This window comes from Dermacentor albipictus, chromosome 1, assembly GCF_038994185.2.
Source record: "Dermacentor albipictus isolate Rhodes 1998 colony chromosome 1, USDA_Dalb.pri_finalv2, whole genome shotgun sequence".
NCBI lineage: Eukaryota > Metazoa > Arthropoda > Arachnida > Ixodida > Ixodidae > Dermacentor > Dermacentor albipictus.
Window position 1 is genome coordinate 257,468,901 of NC_091821.1, and position 10,314 is coordinate 257,479,214.

Consider the following 10,314-nt stretch of genomic DNA (forward strand, 5'->3'; position numbering starts at 1 on the left):
GGACGACAGCTAGAAGCTGTCTCGGATGCTGCAGTTGGCAATGGAGAGTGGCCAGGATGCGGAGCACAAGGATGGCGCTGGAAAGTAGCCCCAGCAGAAAAGTCATCCCATTCGTATATGTCAAATCCATGATGCTTGGCTTGCCGACACTTGTGACAGAAACGTGCAATGTGGCCCACGATATCCACAGTAGTAGCAGATAGCTTGAATTGTACGCCACGGCAAATAGTAAGCTTGGTTAGGTGCGTTGAGAGAAATTGAAGCCAAGTGGCCCGGCACCAGTGTTGGAGGCATCGATGTAACGATGGCTGGGGTAACTGCAGCTACGTGTGCACATATTGGTGGGGGCCTAGGGGCTAGAGTGCCCGCATACGAAGTACCTGCCACGGACACCAACTCCTCCTTGACAAAGTCATGCAGAATGGTACTGGAGACGTGGGAAGAAATGGGACCTGTCAAGAAGCCAAGAGACTGCAGCTCTTCTTGTATGATTATGAGGACCATTGCACACAGTGACGGATCAGTGGTGGGAGCATATAAGCCTTAGTGATCAGGAGGAGAGCAGGCAGGCGTTACCTACACGTGACAACAGGTTGTTGTGACATACCATCGAGTTTCTTTAGACTCCTGATAGAACACTTGCCTTCCCCATTAAAGAACGGACAACTTTTGGTGACTATAAGCATTAAAAAAGCAACAGTACCTTGACTACAGAAGATAAATGTAATACATACAGAACACCAATAGAAAGCAAACAGTGTAAACAACACAAACTGTAAATAGCAGACCGCATTATGCCTTTTCCCTTTTCATTTCAAACAGTCTGCCCTGTGGTATATTGTTACGTAGAAATACAGTAGGTGGGAGACTATCTACAGGGTGTACGTGCTTACAAGGTTAGTAAGCACTGGCTTAGATGGAAGCCAGCCACCATCAAACAAGACACATTGTTGCCATCAGTTCACACAGGGGAGGCTTGCGGGTATGTCCCACTAAATCCAAGCATCTACATCTTCAAGTAGCACGTAGCAGCAGCCACAGCAGCAGCTGTGGCGGCAGCTGTGGCTATATGACGAACTATAGGTAAAATCGACAATTTGCTTCGTTATATCGAAATTTCGTAGCATAGAAATTCCACCTTTTATGCAAATAAGCACAGTCGCTGATTGATCTTTCTTACAAGGGGCTGCAAAATTTTGCGAATTATCGGGTAATCGAAAACATCAAATTTTAATGAGAAAACAGTTTATTTTGATGAATTAGGTAGCCGGCGACGAATGATACGGTTTCATGCCACGTGGACAGTACCTTCACCTCAGCGGTACCAACTAAGCGAAGCCAGCCACGCTTTCGCGTACACTCCGCCCCCGCAGCATATAGCGTCGCCCGCCTTGGGATGACGCTATCAGGAAAAGCACCGGCAGCGGGGAGCGAATGCTTGGTCTGCCTCTCGATCGCTCCAACGGGTCCGAAACCCGAGATTACGCAATCTCCAATACTAAACGCGCGGGAAGACAGCTAACATGATGCCACGCCGTCTCGGCACACGCACTCTTTGCACATGCGGCAGATTACCATTAAAGCAAGCAGCTGCGCTGAGAGCCATGCGCAGCCACGGCCGAGACGCGCGCCAACACCCTCACTCCACCGCTGGTCACGCGCGCTTGATCTACCGGGAGCGAGCTCCCCTTCCGCTCTTTTCCTTTGCTCACGCGGGAATGCGGCACTCGTGAAGCAACCCTCTTTCGTGTCTCACCCTCGCATACTTTCACTCGCACCTGAAGCCCAAAGTGCGCAGGCCGCGATAAGATCTCATCGTACTTGGACTTTTGCGGAACATGATGTGGCTCCACTGCAGCGGTCGCTCTTGTCGCGCCGCGCGCGATTTGAGAGGTGCGTTTGCAAGCAATTGTAATTCAATCATTTGACCATCGGCGTCCATGCATATGGAAGTTTCCATTTATTGACGCGGCATTCCCTTGCGATGGAAGCGAAATTTCATTAGATAGAAATGGTTAAACACACTTTGTTACATTGAGGTTCTAAATACATGGTGTTCTACGGACAAGAGGTTATGAAAAGTTATTCTTTGTTATATCGAGTATTTCTTTATATTAAAGTTCGTTACATCGAGGTTGAACTGCATTTACAAAATCACGTATAGAAGCTTTTTCGATACCTAGCCAATGCTTTTTTTTCTGGTGTTAAAGTATTTCCAAGTGAGTATGTGCGGAGTATACCTTTGGATGCAGCAATAGGTATTAGATTTTGAAACATAAAAAAGGGAATGCCTCAAATTGTGTGTTGACTGGTGGTGCAATATGTATTCATACACAGTGGCTTAGCTAGCTAGGTCGTCTGGTACCCGGGGCCCATAGGTCTTCTGTCACCCCCCGCTGGTGTAGCTGGCGGAAAAAGGAATTAACGTCTCCGGACGTATATGACCCCCCCCCCCCCCCCCCCCTGTTGATACGCCACTGTTCATACACTTGCCTTCCGTTATCAGGTGTCATAAGTAGATTGCGTATCTCATTGCAGAGTTCATAATCCTAAGTAAGCCATGTTTAAAAAAATGTTCTTCAGTTGACTCACTTAATGACATTGCCAATCGCTTGCGCTGTGCTCTTCTGTAGCTTGAGTATGCTTGCAATATGGTTGGGTCCCAAACAAGCAAACAGTAATGTAAGTGTACTCAAATATGACATCCAAAAGCCTCTCACTCAGCCAAGAGGGATGCTATAGTGGAAGGCTCAGGATAATTTCCACCACTCTGCTTCCTTTCATGTACACATAAACGTAAATGCGTAAGCATTTGTGCATTCCACTCCAAGTGAAATGTAGCCGATGTGGCCAAGGATCGATCCTGGATGTCTCGTGCCTAGATGCCTAGCATAACATGAAGCCACCACAGTGGTTTGTGCCTATGTGGGGGGCGATTTAAAAACTAGAGGTGTAACTTCACTGTGAGGGTATAAGTATACAGCCATACCTAGATATAACAAAGTAAAACTGAAATTTTTCTTGCTAATATCAGTAACCACAATGTGCTTGTACAGTTAAACCTCGATATAACGAAATTCTCGATATAACAAAGTATTTAACCTTTTAATTTCTTGTCTACTGACCATCATGTATATTGAACCTCAATATAACAAAGTGTGTTTACACATGACTTCAATATAAGGAATTTTCACTGCCACCACCACATAGTTGTGAAAGAATACCAATGCAATAAACGGAAACTTCTGCGAATGCAGATGGTCAAATTAAATGCATACGGCTGCTTGCAAATGAACCTCTCAAATCGCGTGCCACGCGACCGAGAGAAACCATTGAAGTGGAACAGCTTCATGTTCCACATAAATTCCAAGTGAGAGAAGATCCCATCACACCCAAGGTTGCCAACCGTCCCGAATTTAGAATAAATGTTCAGAGTACAGACTTGACCCACTCGGGATGGCCAAATGTCCTGACTTTTCCTCTTTGCTACTCAGTAAACCAGATTTCCTTCTTACAATGCCTGACAGCATGCATATGGTTGCACATTCTTGTCTCCTGTTGCACTGTCATAAACACAAAAGTGGTTTCGTCATAGTTGTCATTCTAGTCCTATTGTAGGCCCTAACCGTTTACAGTACCTCTATCTGTATTGGTAGCTGTGTTAACCAGGCAACTACCGCTTCTTTTTGTAAATCGCGACATGGTAGGACTGCAGAAATTTCATTGTTGCACATACAGACTGGCGGGTCATGGCAGTGCAGGGTCGGTCGTCAGTGATAGCAAGGCTGTTACCAGTAGTTTGTTCAGTCGAATCAGGTTCAACTGAACAAATTTGGGCAAACATAGACTTCTATGTATGGCCATGTGTTCAGCCGAATCGTAATATGCTTATCAAGTTATCTGTCAAAATTTAATATTGTATCGCCAAATCAATTTGGGTTTAGGGAGGGATACTCAACTAATTTAGCCTTAATATTTCTAACAGATAAGATTCAGCAAGCAATTGAAACTGGAAATTTTGCTGGTGCATTATTTATTGATCTTTCTAAAGCCTTCGATTCAGTTGTTCGTAACATACTTTTTTCCTAAATTAGACACTATAGGTATAACAAGGCCCGGCACAATGAATATTACGCAACTATTCTGATAGAGAATATACTGTATCAATATATCTAGCACTTACACCCTAAATTAACTAACATTTCTGCACCGCAACAATCTATATTAGGACCTCTATGTTTTTAAAATATGCAAATGTAAGCGATGTAAGCATCAATGTAAGCGAAGCTTTCTGTAGTGTTTTCTTCGATTGACGATAACTGGCAGTGATTGATGGCGAATGTACAATTACTTCAAGCTTTAGTCCAACACGAGAGTGATGAGTTGATGTTACTTAAACGTTACCTTGCGTGCACTACTGCTTTTTGTCTGTGTAGTACACAGAACACAAGTAAATGTCATTGCTTCAGGTGTGTGCGCCATTGTTCATAATCTCTGAGAGGGTTGAGCATTATCATTACCTCAGATGGCACGTGCCATCGTGGCAGAAATATTAAATTTTAATTGAATTATGGGGCTGTACATGCCAAAACCACCATCAGATTATGATGCGCGCCACAGTGGCGGACTGCGGATTAATTTTGACACCGTGGTGTTCTTTAATGTGTTCTTAAATCTAAGTGCAGAAGCGTTTTTTATTTCACCCCCGTTGAAATGCGGCTGCCACGGTCGGGAACAAACCCCAATCCTTGAGCAATGCCATAGTTACAATGCTACCGCGGCAGGCACAGAAGTGTTGATTTCACGTGCGACCGCTTCCGTTGTGCCACCTAGGCACTATGGTGCATTTTAATGTGGCTTTGCTTCTGCATGCCCAGCGTATGTTGTCAACTTGACAAATTTGCATGGTGTTTATTTTTCATAAATAGCAGAAACGTGCCACACCGTACATTGAACTTAAATTCAGTTTTTCCACAACCACTGCTGTGTCTAGTAGTAGTGTTTCCTAGCCTTCTCCCTCTTCCACCCTCCCCCCATGTATGCGAGTTGCCAGCGAAGAGTGCCAAGGCTGTCTTTCACTCGTTTCGTGGCTATGTCGGCCCTTCCCATTTTCTGCCTCCTCTGCCCCTCCTCCCTACCAATTTATATACAGTTAAACCTCGATATAACGAAGTATTTGATTTTTCATAACCTCTTGTCTATAGAACACCGTGTATTTAGAACCTCAATATAACGAAGTGTTTGTCTGTGATTTCAATATGACGAAATTTCGCTTCCGTTGCAAAGGAATGCCGAGACAATAAATGGAAGCTTCCGCAGACGCAGATGGTCAAATGATTGAATTACAAGCGGCTGCTTGTAAACGCACCTCACAAATCGTGCGCGTTGCAACAAGAGCGACTGCCGAAGTGAAACCGCAACATGTTCTGTAATAAGTCCATTTTGCTCATTGTCTTGAATTTCCGTCTCCTGCCTTCCCCGTGTTTTCCCTGTATTAAGTCCAAGTGTTACAAGACCCTATCACACCCTGTGCACTTTGTGCTTTAGGTCGAGTGAAAGTGTACAAGGGTGAGAAAGAAAGATGGTGGCTTCAGGAGCGACGCCTTTACACGCAAGCAAAGAGAAAGAGGGAGGGGAGCGAGCTCGAGGTAATGCGATCAAGCGCACGCTTGATCGGGGGGCGAAGTGGTGGGTAAGTTGGACGCATCTCGGCTGAGGCTGCGCATGGCTGTGAGCGCGGATGAGCGCGTACACAGCCATGCACGCTGTTTTAGAGGTAATCTGCCGCGTGTGCTAAGAGTGGGCATGTCAAGATGGCGTGGCATCATGTAAATTGTCTTGCCATGCGTTTTGTATTGGAGGTTGCGTAACCTTGAGTTTGGGTGACCCGTCGCAGCGAGAGGCAGACCAAGCATTTGCTCCCCACTGCCGGCACTTTTCCTGATGGCCTCATCCCAGCTCGGGCGACACTATCGGCCGCGGGAATGGAGTGCACGCGAAAGCATGGCTGGCTTCTTTTTATTTGTACCACCTACGTGAAAATATTGTCGACGTGGTATGAGACCGTATCATTCGTTGCAGACTCCCAAATTTATCAAAATGAATTGTTTTCTCATTCAAATTTGCTTTTTTCGATTGCTGGAAAATTAAAAAAAATCTGCGGCCCCTTTCTGTCTAAGAAAAATCAATCGGTGACTGTACTTATTTGCATAAAAGGTTGAATTTCAATACAACAAAATTTCGTTGTAACGAAGCAAATTGCAGATTTTGCCTACATCGTTACATCGAGGTTTAACTGTACTTCCCTCTGGACAGTTGCACGTTAGTAGAAAGGTAAGCACTGCAGTTTCTGCAATGCTTTTGCGGGGGGTCATGAATAATTACAGCTGTCAAGAGGCTATTGTGGCGACATGGAGGAAGCTCGAGAGGGCATTGCGCACATTCGGTGTGGTCCAAAGCTTCAAATGAGTTCCTCGCATTGCCTTTTCTATCTTCCGCGCTCCTGTCATGTATACACACGCTTTGTAACACCTCCTGATGCGGTGTGCCAGAGAGCAGCAGCAGCAGTGGGAAAGTAAAAGGGAGAGGCAAAGAAAGCTTTTCTTTAAACCTTTCACACCACCTAAAGTCATCCGACTGTATCCTTTAAACTGACAACACTACTATCTTCTCCTCAGATAAATGTCTTGATTCATGAATGTGCAAGCTTAACCATGACGGGGCAAACATTGTAACCTGGTGCCGACTAAACAGACTCCACATCAATACTACAAAATCTAACTTCATTTTCTCAGCTGAACAGAAGCTTATCTCAGGGTCTCCATCGCTAACCTTTGCTTCCAGCACACTTTAGCCTATCGACAGTGTAGTGTTTCTTGGTATTATATTAGATAAACACTTAAAATTTGAAGAGCATGTTTAACAAAGAAGGTAGCTTATGGGATTAACTGGTAATTAAAGTTTGCAATTTCTTTAATGTGAATACACTCATCTCACTTTACTAAGCTTTTATTCATATGCAGATTAATTATTGCATATCATCATGGGGGGAACACGTATCTCACACATTTATCCCCACGGCACCATACACAAAATCAAGCAATTTGCATCATCACATGTGGCACCTACACATCAAAAGCATCTCCATTGCTCAGCTCTAACGGTATTTTATCATTACAGAAACTAAATACTCACTTGAAATACTTGTTCATAAATGTGTTGCAACTAACAGCCAGTATCTACACTCCACTTCTACTTGATTCGCTTCTACCAACAGCCATTTACTACCAAAATCTACAACTAATTACGGTAAATTTATTACTAATTTTTCAGCCGCACCACTTTGGAACTCACTGCTGTGTCATATTAAGATACTATCTCATTTTTACACATTCAAATTAAACCTCCATTAATTTTTGCACTCAATATAATAATTTAATTGTTACCATTTCATTGATTGCTTTGCGTTACTGAAATATTTTAGTGTCAGCTAGCGACTCATTTAGTACAGTGCCTTGTGTGCTTGCATATAGCTGCTTTGTATTTACACATCCTACTCATTTCTAATGGTAGGTCCTGTGTACAGTCTCTCGACAATGGGACCTCCCTCTGTATCTATGCATAATCCCCATTTGTAACCATATCATTAAGCAAAATAAAGAACCTTTAAACTGAGCGTAAATGCACTAAAATAATTGGAGAGCTGACGCAGATTGGAGGGTTTTTGTTTGTACATGAGCCAAAAATCACAAGGGAGTTATTCTGTTCTTTGCTCGGGGCAACTATGTGTTGTTTTGATGTTTTCATTCATTTGTTCAATTTCAAGCAGAATGACCATCCAATTAATCAGCAAATTTGTAGTCTTCTCCAGTTACGGAAGCCTCTTCTTTGAAAAACGAAACGAAAAAAACATTAGCATAAATGTAGCATCACCCATAATAGATACAATAATCTTCACATCTCAAATTTTCACTCTGGTACCTTTCCGAATGCACAAGTTTCCTTTATAATCTAGCGCTACTTTCGGGTGGACGCCAGCTTTCCATTTCATCAGAAGACATCACCTTTTTTATTACTGCATATAGAGCATACGTATTTTTGTGCCAAAGTCTGTTATTGTCCGATTACATTTCACAGTGAACATCGTTTCTAGCATGATTGCACGTAAAAATTTAGGCTGCGAAAAATCCACCACAGATAATTTTCTAGACTGCACACCAACCATAGTAAACTTCTGTTAATTAGATGTTTTGGTTAATTCGATACTGACCGAAGTTCCCGGCTGGTGCCCATGCATTTCTATGGGCCCAAACGTTCATTACTTCGATCCTAAAATTGGCATTCACCAGATAATTTGAACTTGACCAGTCTGCATGCATGCACCCGTCTCATATGGTGACCCCAATAACGACCTCTTCAGTGGCAGGGCCTGTTTTGGCAGAGCTTAGCGGACATATCTCCGGCCTGCCCTAGGAAGATCTTCAAGGAATAACTGTAGCTCACGTCTGATTGCAGTATTTACCCAATTTAAATGGGTGCCTTTGGTTTACAAGGAAATTGGGCTAAAAATTGCTTCCGTGGTAAAATCGTATGTGAAAGCTAAACCTCCTTCGCAGCATTCATATGCTTTACTGTATGAAGGCCAACCTCAATGGTGCGAACTTTTGTGGCGGAAAATCTAGTACGAAGTGCCACAGCGTATTCATCACTCCGCACTTCATACAAGCAAAAGTGGGCGAACGCCGCCGACTATGCTGCTAACGCTGGCCGACGAAGCCCAGGACGAGTCATCGTGGCCAGACGAGCTCGGCTTGGGCAACTGATGGAAGCTAACGGCTGTGCTACGATCTTATTGACACGCGCTCTCCATCGCGCATGACCACTTCCGGTGGCGGCATTTGCTTGGCGGTGAACAGTTAGCTTTTGGATGTCGGGCAGCCGTTGCCCAGCAGCGGACACAGAAAGTTTGTCGCTTTTCCGCTCCATGGAGGTTGGCCTTAACATGGCTGTATTGCAGTCATAGAGTTTCTCACTATAACACCTAGAGGGAAATCTGGCGCCACCGTCTATGGGAGTTTCTTAAGGGGGCACCGTGCGGCATGGGAATGACGGTATATGTGTCTGCGAGGCTCGCGTTAGCTGGTGTTGTAAGAGGCTTCATCTAAAACGTGGATATGGCTACACAAATAACGCGTTCTCAAAGTAAAATCTTCATAAAATGTTTCCATTCACGCATATTACGTCTTTACTCACCTACAATGCATGACCAAGAGAAGAAAAGCAAGAATAGACGACAAACTGTTTCAAGGCGAGCGCAAACCTTGTCGTCTGTCCTCCAACTTTAGCGGCCCGCTGATACTTCTTGCGTAACATATAGTCGTACACGCAATAACAAGTTCTCATAGATAAACAAAACATGTTTTTGTGTAATAATAAAGCTAAAACAGCTTTTCATGTGCTGTTTTAGTAGAAGATGAATCATTGTGACAGACGGAACGGTGCTTGGCAAGCGCGTCTTCAAGGTGTCCCGTCTCTCGGAGAATGATGCCAATCCGAAGTCGCAATATACCGGCATTCCCATGCATACCACAGCACAGCAGCGCCAGATTTTCCTCTAGGTAATGTAGTGAGAAACTCTACGATTGCAGTTAAGCCGACTTTAGAAAACTGGCCATTGGGAGTGCATTAGATCTTTACCTTGGTTGGAAGCTTTAATTCTTCATTAGTTTTCTACTTGGGACACATAGAAAGCTGGTGTGTATTTGATTCGGGGGCATATTAAACTCAAGCAAATACTGCCATATGAATCAGCAGTGTGTTTTAGCCTTTCTTTTGGATCTTTTTTAATTAGCCCCGCCAGATAATTAGATCACTTTCATTGGTCCCGTCAGGGTCGAATTAATTGAAGTCGACTGTATACTCCGTTTCACACATATAAAGCAACACTGCGAATGCCAGAGCAACTTTTTTCTCATTGCCAGCATTTGTGACTATAAACTAGTGCTCTACATATAAAAGCAAGAAATAGGAATGTGTTATGTAATTTGGAGCAACGTTAATTTTATACATTAGTCATAATGTGTGCAGAAATTATGTAATAGTACATGTCACAGATTCGAACCTATGCACTACAAAACTTGGGCAGACTGCCTTAAAATAAAAAAAAAGAAAGGTTTTTCCACTATACAAAGAGGGCACTATGTCTACAGAGGGCAGTACTTTACACCTAACGGATGCCCCCCCCCCCCACCAAAAGAACAAGCAACATGAAGTCTGTATATCAAAACAAGTACAGTGTCATTCACTTCATCAGCT